Raw genomic sequence first — 12,912 nt, forward strand, 5'->3', positions numbered from 1 at the left:
CAACCTAAACTGTTAAAGTTGCTTGATAGAACTTTTGTGCGGTTTCAAATTTACAAACCTGTACTACCATTACTTGGAATTTTCTTGTAATACAAGAAAAAAAGTTAGTAATATTGTTCTTGTGAGCAATTTTGGATTTTTCATAGATTATTCCTCCGTTACTACCATTATCAACTTATCAAGCTCCACCTTCACTTTTCACATTTCTCTTAAACTATGTTTGGTTTGAAGGAAAATAAGCATTTTTCCATAGACCCTAGTTCCCTGTCAAAGAGGAGATGAACATTTTTCATAAATTTACTATTCTACCCCTTCCTTGAGTTCGCCATGAATGAAAATTGTGCTGATGGTGAAATTTATTAAACTGCCCCTCCATATGAGATTCAGAGGGTTCATCTCATCATAGAAATGGGTTTGGAGTTTAGGGTTGGAAGAGGAGAAAAGAAGAAATATTTTTGTTTTTTACCTATTTTCTCTTTTTAATAATTATTTAACAGATGGTCAGGGTAAGTTTTGTCATTAAAAACAATTATTGGCCAAACTGGGCGATTTTTGTTAATGGTTAATAATGGTGACTAATGATGCATGATCTAGTGCTTCCTATTAGTAGACAGCTCGAACATTGAACTAAGTAGGTTGCCTAGCTGAGCTGCAAAGAAAGAGATTATTGTGTCTGGGTTGCTTTACTCGGGGTGGATATTCCGATGTTTAAGTTGGTGAAGAGTTCAACAATTTAGTAAGCAAGAGAGATAGTAGACTTTTTGAGAACTAAATCGTGTGTACCTCGTGAGGTTGAAGGAGAGGCATTTATATACGCGTCGGTCACTATGATCTTCACGTAGTGCGTCTGAGATCTCCAAGACACAGCTCACCGATCTGTTGTCCTCAAAGGTGGTTTGCACATGGACTAAGCTTCCGTGTGAAGTGATAAGGCCTTATCTGGTTGCCTCCAGAGCAGACGGTGTGGGAGCTGACTTTCAGAAAACTCAGGAGTGATAAGGTGCACACAAAGGAGGTCAGTGAACACGTCATGCAGATTACCCACTTGGACCTCAGTTAGGTCGGCAAGTCTTCGAGGGAGGTCATTCCTCATGCCGATGTCCTTTGGACCAATACTGAGGTACAATAGGTCGACCTGGATGAGGTGTTGTTAGTTGCACTTTCAAGGTGCTTGAGCTGTATACGAGGTGCTCGGACTAGTTTTAGGGTACACCTCCTTGACTTAGCGAGATTCGTGATTGTCTATTTGGTGCTGAGGTGTCATGTAGTGATGATGGATGCCACATGTCGCTAGGTCACTGGAGGGAAAAATCACCCCTCATCAATTGCACCCACTCCCGACTCAAGATTGGTTCAGCGAAGGGAGTAGCTCATTGTGGAACATTGGCCCAGAATGACTAGTTCAACCAATTTTTAGGCATTGATCATGTTTACCCCCCCCCCCCCCAATCCAGAAGAGTCTAGCAGTTGAGTGTAGCACTATAAAGGACTTTTGCCATCTTAACCATTGGGGTGTAGGAGTGAACTCTAAGGGCATCCATCGTACCAGGGATGTAGCCATCAAGGAGTTTTGTCATTTTCTCGAATACCTCAAGAGTGGAGTTCGTTGTGCCTGCCCTTAAGAACAACTTTAAACTATGCCACTACTTCCTCAAGTCACTCCACTTACACAGACTTCGGTGCAAGCATCCCTTAAGCCGGTCCTCGAAGGGGTATCTAATGAGGTCAATGTGGAGCCTAAAAATGAGGTGGAGGATAACAGAGAGGGTGACAAGAATGATGTTAGCATGGGTGCTGACGAGGAAGATGAGTAAGAAGTTGGCCAAGTTTGCACATCTACCAAGGTTCCAGGTTGTTTTGACCAAGGTGTAGAAAGCAAAATGGCTTTCTATAAATTGGCTAAGTTAGAAAACATCAGCCAAAGTGTTTGACGTACACATAGGCCACAATGCTTAGAGCGAATTGGCTTGTTAAAATTTGGGTGAAGTCAAAATGTTGTCGAGTTGCTTAGATGGGGGCCGACCTGCATGGATCGATCACCTATTGCTAACATGTTTTGATGTTGGCTTAGGGGTGCCTTAGAGTTGAAAAAGCAATTTGGCTTTCCCTTTACTCTTTAGCCAAGGTGTGTAAGTCGACTTGACTTGGTCACCAAAGTAGGTGGTCGTTAGGCGGAAGCATGGTTGTCCAAGGTCTAGTTCCACAAAGGTTGAAGTTGCAATGAGCCTCAAATGTTGCATCTTCATAAATTATCGATGTTCCATGCACGGGGGACCTACCTCCCTTCGAAGGTTTCAAGCTCATAGGTCCCATGTCCTATCACTTTGGTGACCCTATAAGGGCCTTTCTAGTTTGGTCTCAGCTTTCCCGAGCCAGGTGCAAATACCATAACCTTCCTGATTACCAAGTGCCAACTCGAAACCAACATCTCTTAACTTGGGCATTATGGTACCGAGCTAAGTCTCGGGCCACTTCCACCAAGTCAATATTTATCTATAGCTCATCATCGTTAGCCTCTTCATCATAGATTTTCGATTGTAAGGATGTCACCTCAATCTCAAGAAAGTTGGCGTGCGGTATGCCCACAAGAAACTAGGTAGCTCTTCCACTCATAGACTCTTAGCTCTGGAGAGTCGAGCTTTAAGTCCTTGTAGTATTTCCCTATTTGTCACTTCAACCTATCCATTCGCCTAGGGATGATCCACTACAGTGAAGTTCTATTGAATGCCCATCTCGATGCTATAGTTCTAGAACTTAATGTCTTCTAACTGCTTCCCATTGTTTGATATCAGCACCTTTGGAAGTCCAAAGTAATACATGATGTTCCTCTAGAAGAAGTTTTGGACGTTGTGGTCTATGATGGATACCAATGGCACAACTTCTACCCACTTAATGAAATAATCCACTCTGACCACTAAGAACCTTCTTTGGCTAGCCACAGGTGGGAAGAGACCGAGTATGTCTATCCCCTACTATGTGAATGGCCACATGTTAGTCAGGTACCTCAGGTCAGCGACGGGCTGGAGTGGTATGTTAGCATGCTGTTGACACCTATCACACTTTAAAATTAACTCCAATATGTCTGACTTCATTGTTGGCTAATAATAATCTTGTCACAATGCCTTTTGGACTAATGCTCTACCCCTCAAGTGCTTGCTACAAAGACCTTCATGGATCTTGTGAGCTAGCCTATGAGAACATAGTGAGCTGACTACCACTTTACCCTCCGTACCGTGTTACGGTCAGTTGGTAGGGTCTCATTGTGCAGATATTCAATGAGTGGATTCATCTAGCTCGGTTCTACTACCAATATGGGGCTACCACTTCTATTGCCCTCTCGATGCTTGGGTATGGCAATTCTTCAATGTAGATGTCCTCCTAATTATTTCCATCACATCGGCCAACTTGGAGAGTGTGTTGGCCTTGGCGTTCTCAAACCTCGGGATCTGCTAGATGTACCACGAGCAGAAGTTTGGCAAGAGCTCTCTAACCTTGGCCAAGTAAGCCAACATGGTGGGCTCCTAGGCCTCATCTATTCATTCACTTGGTTCACCACTAGTTGTGAGTGACTACACGCAATGATGTGCTTTGCACCGACCTCTTTTGCCAAAGAGAGGCCCATAATGAGTGCCTCGTACTCAACCTCATTGTTTGATGCTCGAAACACAAATTGGAGAGCGTATTCCAGTTTCATTCCGCTTGGTCCATAGAGGATTAGTCCAACTCCACTTTCGTGTTGGTTGGAAGATCCATCCACATGGAGGATCTAGGTCTCCTCGTCCCAGGTAGGGTTGGGTGTTGCACTAGTAGTAGCCTCCGAAGTGGTCACAGGCTCTACAACATCAAGAGTCGGTGTGCTGAATGTGAACTCGTAAATGAAGTCAACTGGGACTTGCACCTTGTTCATTGGGCGTTGCTCAAACCGAATATCGTATTCATTGAGCTCGATTACCCATTTCATCAACCTCCCCAAGACCTTGGGCTTCTAAAGAACTTGACTTAGAGGTCGATCGGTTATGATGATTATGGTATGGGCCTAAAAATAAGGGTGCAGCTTCCAAGCCACTAACACCAAGACAAATGCCAGTTTTTCTATGTTAGGATATTGAGTCTTGGTGGCATGTAGGGCCTTACAAATGTAATAAACCGGTCGTTGGACTCTGTCCACCTCTCGTATTAAAACTGAGTTGACTACCTCGTCACTTGCAAAGAGGTAGTGTTTTAACTTGTCTCTAGGTTCTGGCTTAGTTAGAAAAGGTGGGGATTTAAGGTATGTTTTCAGCTCATCAAATGCGAGCTAACATTCTTCAGTCCATTCAAAGCCTTGGTTTTCTTTATGGCCTTGAAGAATAGAAGGCACTGCCTAGCTGACTTAGACAAATTGGTTCAGGGTGGCTATCTGACCTATTAGCCTTTGTACTTCTTTTATTAACCTAGGAGGTCACATGTCTAGAACTACGTGGATTCTTCTAGGTTGGCCTCAATGCCTTGTCGGTTCACTATGTATCTAAGGAACTTGCCCAACATGACACCGAATTGTTGAGTTTTGAATTAAATTTTCTAAGTATGTTAAAGACACTGGTCAGGTCAGCAATTAGAGCTTTAGACGATTTAGTCTTTGCAACCATGTCATTTACATACACCTCAACTTGGTCACCAATCAAAGGGGAGAATTTTTTTTTTTAATGAGACACTAGTAGGTCAACCCAACATTCTTTAGGCCAAAGGGCATAGCCTTGTAATAGTAAATACATGCCTTAGTGACAAAGGACATTTTTCTTGGTCGGTAGAATCCATTTAGATTCAGCTATAACCAGAGTAGACATCCATGAAGCTCAACAACTTGAACCTTGAAGTCACATCTACCAGGCTATCTATCCTAGGAAATGGGAAACTATCCTTTGTTGGGCTTTGTTGAGGTCAGTGTAGTCAATGCACATGTACGACATGTCGTTGGTCATATTCACAAAAATTGGGTTAGTAATCTAGCTCGGATATTCAACATCTCTCATGAATTAGCTTCCCAACCTCCTCATCTACTATTCTCTACCTTTGCTGGGTGAAGTTTATTTTCCTCTATTTTATCAGTCTGACTAAGTGGTTTACATTCAGTCTATGGGTTATCATAGAGGGGTCTATGCTGGGCATGCTAGAAGCCAACCATGCAAAAACATCAATATTCAACTTTAAGAATCTCACCAGTTCGAAGCATAGAGGTTCCTTAAGCCGAAAATTGATTTGGACTATCTTCATGGTGTCGGTATCAAAAATTGACACTAGGGTAAGTTGTTTCATCGTCATTTTCTGGGAGCAGTTCTAGGTCCATCTATACATTCTTCCCTTTGTCCCTTAATACCGAAACATAGCACTTCCAAGACTCGAGCATGTTGTCGTGCACTACTATTTCGTGGTTGGTGGGGAACTTCATTGTGAGGTGGTATGTTGATAACACCGCTTTGAGGGCATGTAGGATTGGTGGGCCCAAAATAGCATTGTAAGGTTACATTGTTTCCAATACTAGGAATTCATGTTGAAACCTCGTCCTATTTGGTGTGGTCCCTGCCATCACGGACAGGTTGATCTGCCCAAGAGCTCGGGTCACTTCACTGCCAAAACCAACAAGGGGCACATTGGCTAGCATTAGGTCTTTCCTCTATAGTTCCATTTGCTCAAAGGCTTTAAGGAACATGATGTCTATCGAGCTACCAAAATCGACTAGTATCCCTTTTACCTCGTAGTCATGGATCAAGAGCTTAATTATGAGGACATCATTATGAGGGTAGTGGATCCCATGTGTGTCGTCTTTGGTGAAGTAGATCTCCTCTTCTACTCTTTGTCCTTTTGGTAGGTTTTCTCCCTTACGACTTAGCTTGCAAACTAAAGTTCAACTAGTCAGAGTACTAGAACCTGTTACTTCCATCCCACCAGTGATCATGTTAATCACGTTGCAAGTCAGTGGGTTGTCATGTTGTTGCAAGCGAACCTGAGACCATACCATCATGGCAAGGCTCCCCTCTCAATTCTACATTCATAGGTTGGTGCCATGGTTGTACTGCATCAACTCCTGGAATTGCTGGTCGTCCACTCCTACAAGAGTCATAGGCGGCTCGAACTATAGGAGTGGTTTCACAACCAAGGCTAGGAGATTTTGTCTAGTCAAGACCGCTAAAGCTTGTTTGGGTTGGTCTTTTTTATTCTACTCTCCTACAAGGGTTTCCTTGGTTCAATTGTTGTTGCTTGGTGAAGTCATTAATCTAGAACCTAGAGAATGGGTGAGAACTTTATCTTTTTGTAGCGAGTTCCCACAAATGATGCCAATTGATGATGTGCGACCTAGTGCTCCTTGCTAGCAGATAGCTTAGATGTCGAATTGAGTAGGTTTCCTAGATAATCTGCAAAGAAAGAGACGAGAGTGTTCGAGTTGCTTTACCCAGGGTGGGCACTCCAATGATTAAGTCAGCAAAGAGTTCAATAATTTAATAAGCAAGAGAGATAGTAAACTTTTTAAGAGCAAAAATGTGCGTACCTCGTGAGGTTAAAAGAGAGGCATTTATAATGTCGATCACCGTGAGCTTCACGCAGCGCGTTAGAGCTCTCTAGGAGGATGTGGTTCACCAGTTTGCCATCCTTGGAGGTAGTTTTGTGCACAGACTAGGCTTCCGTGTGAAGCAATAAGGACTTATCTGATTGCCTCTAGAGCGAACAATGTGGAGGCTAACTTCCAGAGGACTCGAGAGTGATAAGGTGCACGTAGAGGAGGTCGACAAACACGTCACGTAGGTCGCCACTTGGACCACAATTAGGCCAGCAACAACTCAACCCTGGATGAGGTGCTGCTAGCCGCTCTTTCAAGGTGCTCGAGCTGTACGCGTGGTGCTCAGACTAGTTCCAAGGTGTGCCTTCTTGACTTAGTGAGATTTGTGATTGTCCATGTGGTGCTGAAATGTCATGCAGTGAGGACAAATGCCATGTGTCACTAGGTCATTGGAGGGCCAAATCACCCCTCATTAGTGACCTCGAAGAAAAGTTTTTGATAAATTTTAGATAACAAAAGTTCTCTAACACGGGTGTCATGAGTCTTTTGAAATGTCAAGGTAAATTTAAGTGAAATGGGAAAAAGTGGAGGAGAGTTTCAGATAATAACCCTAATTGTTTTAAATTTCTTCGCTTTTTAGGCCTCTAGTAGAACTAGTGTAGAAAGAGTTTGATGACAACGAAAAAACATAGCTTTAGTATTGAGAAAGCAATGTAATTTTGGTGGGCTTTTTACTACCTTTCAACCATTAATGTGTTATTTTGATCATCTCCGGTGGTGGATGTAAACATTTTTGTTTTGCCCCCAAACATTACTCCACTTGGATGGGTAGGCCTCTAAAATTTTATTTGGGTATATTACAAAGACCCCCTATACCATGGGGTTAGTGACAAAGACCCCCTATTCTTTAATTTGCAATAAAGACCACCCTAAACTTTAGTCATTAGACAAAGAACCCATTAGCCATTAAGTCAAATGACAGAAAATACTAAAATAGCCCTTTAAAATTTTCTATTTTCTTTTTCTTGCCATTTTCTCTTAAAACCTAACTGAGCCAAAAATACCTTGATTATCACTGGAAAAGAAGTGGATCACATATGGGGATGTGTTCCTAGTCTCTAACAAGCTTGTAGATAAACCCATTTTACCCAAAGATGTTACCACAATGCAGTCTTGTAGAAAACCTAGTGCTTGGAGAGACCCATGAAGGTAGTCCAACTGCTATGGTGCAGTCGGTGGTGACCCAAAACGAGAGAGCTGGTCTAGTTAGTAAAGATAGTTGTGACGTTGTGGGTATATGACAATATATGGTATGACCTTATGTGGATAGATATAATATTTAAGATTAGCGTGAGCGAATATCAAAATATAAGGAATAAAATTTTCACTATTAAATAATGGGTATTTGTAGATAATCGACCAAAAGCTATGAAGCTTCCTCCATTCATTCTTCCTACTTTCAAAGCAACATCAAAAGGGATACGTTGACACCACTAACATCAAAGGTGATCAGAGTGTGACTGTGGAAGACACTGACATTCCTAGGAACAACGTGATGACAGAGTCTGCTGTAGGACATGTTATGACCTCAGTTTTTTTAACTCAAATACTGACATAGTCTATTACTGGTTCACGTTTCCTTATTAGAACTAAAATCCCTTAACCACTGACATCTGATCAAAAGAAAATTTGCTAACCGCTTATGCTTCTACATAGTTTATATAGGCATCTGTAAAATTAAAGGAACAATATTTTGAATGCCGTGAATCCCTGCATGAAAAAAAAAATCTAATTGTTGAGAACATCAAGATGACTAGTCGAACAAAATAGATTACTTTCTTCAATCTTAAATAGATCATTTTCTAAGTTCATGTTATGTTTTTTAGACCCTCGTTGCATTGTATGAGAATTTGTAAAAGAAAAAAAAAACGATTAATTAATCAAACAAAATCGAGAGGGACAAAGATCAATTCCTGAAATTAGCATAGCTTTGTTCATACCACCCTAGACATTTTGATCGATTTCTCAAATTCTATCTTCCATCATTTCCCCTGTTTTGGGGTCTTTTTTCTTCCACCTAAATGAACTTTTGATACTCATCACTGCAACCTATCCCAACATGAGAAATTCTACCAAATCCAAACAAAGATAAATTTCATTGCAACTAAGCATCTAAGCCATATTTTCCCAAGTAGGATAGAGAGAATAAGAAAAATCGTCTTTTCCCTTTTCTATAATTCTTTTAATTAGGGGAATGATGGAGGCTTTGTGGGGCTTAGACTGGTTGTATTTCTGACCAAAACAGTGGCTAGAAAGACAAAGTCAAGAAAAAATGGATCTTCATGGGGAGGGATCAGTACACTTACCTAGTATTCCAAGTAATGACTCAAGATAGGCTTAGGAAAGGGTACGACATTCTTGCAAATGAAGTAGGTGGTGGCTATTGTTTTGTGGAGGTTCTAGGTTGTGTTGGCAATGGAGAAAGTTATGAGCCAATTTTTATTGCCATATTTAACTTAAAAAATGAAAGAGGGGTTTCCAGTGAAGATAGGAGAAAGAGAGAGGTGGATCTCATAAGCGCTAAGCTGTTAGGTGTTAAAAAGATAAGATGATTTTATAATTTAAAGAAAAGGTAAAACCCAGAAGGTCTTTGTAATTTATCCATTTTATTAATCATTGTCAAAAATCAAGAAAATAAAATAAATATAGGAGAGAATGTAGCCCACCTTGCCCCAAACCTAGAGAGTAGAACAAAACTCTCTCTTAGCACACTCAACCCTACCCAACAAAGAAATAAGTATTACAAACATACACAAAAGAACAAAGAATCAACCAATAAGAAGAGTAGGTATTCCCACATGGTTTTCAAAACTGGGCCAGACTAGATGGTCAGATAAAAAAAACTGAGAACCGATCAGGTGACCAGCTTCGTTTTCCCAAAAACCGGATTTTCCCAAAAACCGTTGATTTTGGTCAGTGAACTGTTGAACCAAGTGATTAACTGTTTGAAACATTTGAACGGTTTTGACCGTTATTTATTTATTTATTTATTTTTATTTTTTATTTTTTTGTTAGAATGGGCCGAGCATTCGGTTTGAATAGTTAGACCATTCAACCCGGTAACCGATTCGGTCTCAGAGTCAGTTTTAAAAACCATGTATTCTCATGTACTCGTCCATAAACAACATGGAGAACATTCCAAAGATGAGAACTACCTTCAAACATGCCAAACCTGCTATCATCAATCCCCATAATGGCAAGATTGTCTGCACATTTGTTGCCTTCCCTAATACAGTGACAAAATATAGTTTGCATGTTTGATGGATGTAAACATCTTGTCAAGAAATATAAATCTTTATTAGTCATCTTGTACGGCTTTAGTTTGGGGCTAGTGAGGAGTGATGGTTTTCGAACTGTCATTGATTTGGACGGCTGGATTGTTCGTCCCAAAAACCATCTAAGAAATTGATTATGTTTCACCCGTAACTTGGTCATTGGTAAAAAACCATTGATTTGATCAACAACCTACTGACCCTGGTGATTGAATTGTTGACTTGTTTCACCTGAATGGTGGTTTGTTATTATTTTTATTTTAATTATTTTTTTTCATTTTTTAAATTGAAATAGAACATTGATTTGAACCAAATAATCGAATTGCTGACCCAGAAACCGGTGGCCAAACTAGTTTTGACTTGAAGTCGGGTTTTAAAACATTGCTCAATACATTCAAAAATCAACACTCAAGTCAAAGTCTATTAACCGACATTACAATGAATGATAAATTTACTAAAAGAACCATTCATATTTTGAAGATGGGAGAATAAAATTGTAAAACCATAAAAATGGACATGATTAATGGATAAAAATGGGAAAGAGGCAAGAATCAATGTTTTTGAGACTCCATAAAGGAAAGAGCAAAATGGTCTAAAATATGCCAAAGTAACTCTAGATGACTAATGGAATGCTAATGGCTAGACTTACAATGTGTCTTGTGTCACAAATGTAAGTTGAGGACAAGATTTTAAAGGACAAGGGATCAATATTCACCAACCTTTGGGACTTGCAACTTACATAGAAAAACAAAATGACGAGAGAAAACAGACAGAAGTTGAAAGCGACTTCAAATCTGTTACGAGCAAGATATTGAAAATGGGCTTCCAAACCCAATCAAAAGAAATCAAGTTAGTGATCCATACTATTATTAGACATACCCGCAACTGATATGTTTTGGTCGTTGCATATGGAAGGCCTTGAAATTTGACAATGAATTGAATTGATCAACCGTTTTGGGAAGAATCGAGAAACAACTTTGTAAGACGAGTGTCCCACAATTGCAGTACATGTAGATTCGTAGTCATAAAATGAAAGCGAAAACCTAAGTAACTTAATATCCTAACAACTCAGCATTTGGATTTTGTTAATAAGGGGGCATTCGATTTTTGGATTTTGAAAGGGGAAACTTGCTCAACGGGATTTTGATTAGACCAACAATCTCTTTTCTTTTTTCATGTTTATGTGGGGACCAGTAAAGTTTATTTTTCTGGGCATCGCTTGTCGGAGTAAGTATACCCATCTCCTTCTTCCACCTTGGAAGAAAGTTACCAACATTTGAATGGGACAAAAATGCCTCTTGTAATAATGGATTTTTTTTACTAGAATAGCCATTGCTTTATTTACATGGAAAATAAAAGAACATGGGTAAATGACTTACCTGACTAAGTCTTTCTTGGAAAACACTTACTTGGATAAGTGCATTTACCCGAATAAATAACTTACCGAAAAGCAAACAGGGCCTAAATCTCATCCTTTTCTCTAAAATGACAATTTAACCTTGTAACAACTTGAGATACGATTAATTTGAATGCAATAGCTGTTTAGCAGGTTATAAAACCAATAATCATGTTCTATACCAGTCATAAATTACATTGGACCCACAATCGACCAATCTCTCAATGTGAACTCCATATATCGCAGGCAGGCATTGGTGTATAAAATAGGAGTTTCTGACATTTTAAATGTTTAAGATTTGCATTTCAAAGTTTTAAGTTTCCCGAATCGAAAAATTACATTTCAAGTTTCCCGAAAATAGCTCAAAATGGGCTTCATGCTTCTTTTCCAGGCATCATCTTTTGATGGATAGATCTTTCCCCAATCAAATGAGAAAAGACCAATGCATAGGCTTATAAATAACCAATAACCTACACGAAAAATGCCTCAAATAAGGCCTTAATTAATAATTAATTTATCCATAAAAAACAAAACAATGAGTGTTGTAGTGTTATTTTGCAACACTGCAACACTCATTGTCCAACCCTAAATGGCATCTCTCAATTTATCCCATAGGGCTCTTGTCCAACCCTAACTTCTAGAATGTTCCATCCACTTGTGCTCCACGATGATCCCACTAGGCAATAGGTACTGATTAGTGCACTTTTAGTGCTTAAAACTCTCTATTATGCCACATGTCATGTTTACATTGGTTCCATGGAAATGGATTTCTTCACCACATCGGACCTTGCACAACTTCATATTTATTGATCAGGTGCGACATTTCAAAGATCCAAACATGCCTTTGTCTACCTTAGAAGACAAATTAGACTATGTTTGGATAAGTTTTACTTTTTAACTTTTAAGTTGTGATAAACAAAAATCTATACTATATATAAAAGTGTAAATGTAGTGTGAAATTTTTTTTGACTAAAATTACTCTATAGTTCTTTGTTTGAGAGATGGTATAAAAGTAAATTTATTATATATTTAATGTCAACTTTAATGGCTACAATAATGATCATATTTGTGTATTTATTCCATCTTTAATTGTAAGGGTTGAAAATGTAACTTCAATTATTACTTTCCACCTCATTTAATCAATTTTCATTAAGTTTTGTACTTAAGGTATTTAATTCCATTTTCTTTTATTAAACCTTATATTTTAATTTATTTTTCATAAATAAATGCTAGTAATTAGATCTATGTCAATATTTTAACAATATAAACTCATATGTTTTAAAACAGACTTAAAAACAAACTCATTCTTTATTCAAGTGGTGGCTAAGCAATTCAACCATCTGAATCAAATTGGTCAATATATGAAGTCATAGATAGGTAATAAAATTTTTAAAATAGAAATAAATATAGAAAATTATAAAAATGTAGAAAAATTAGGCACATTAATGATATTTTATTGATAAAATTAAAAAAATAAGTACATAAATAAGAATTGTTTTTATTAATAATGAAAATGAAATACATAATTTAATTTTGTTAACCTTTAATGTCATAAATAAATAATGAAAACTAATAAAACATAAAAATACATAAATTTTGTAAAAAAAAATAGACACATGTATAATATCATGTATTTATCATAATAAAAA

This window comes from Nelumbo lutea, chromosome 4 (genome assembly GCF_056320005.1).
Source record: "Nelumbo lutea isolate HS-2025 chromosome 4, American lotus-T2T, whole genome shotgun sequence".
NCBI lineage: Eukaryota > Viridiplantae > Streptophyta > Magnoliopsida > Proteales > Nelumbonaceae > Nelumbo > Nelumbo lutea.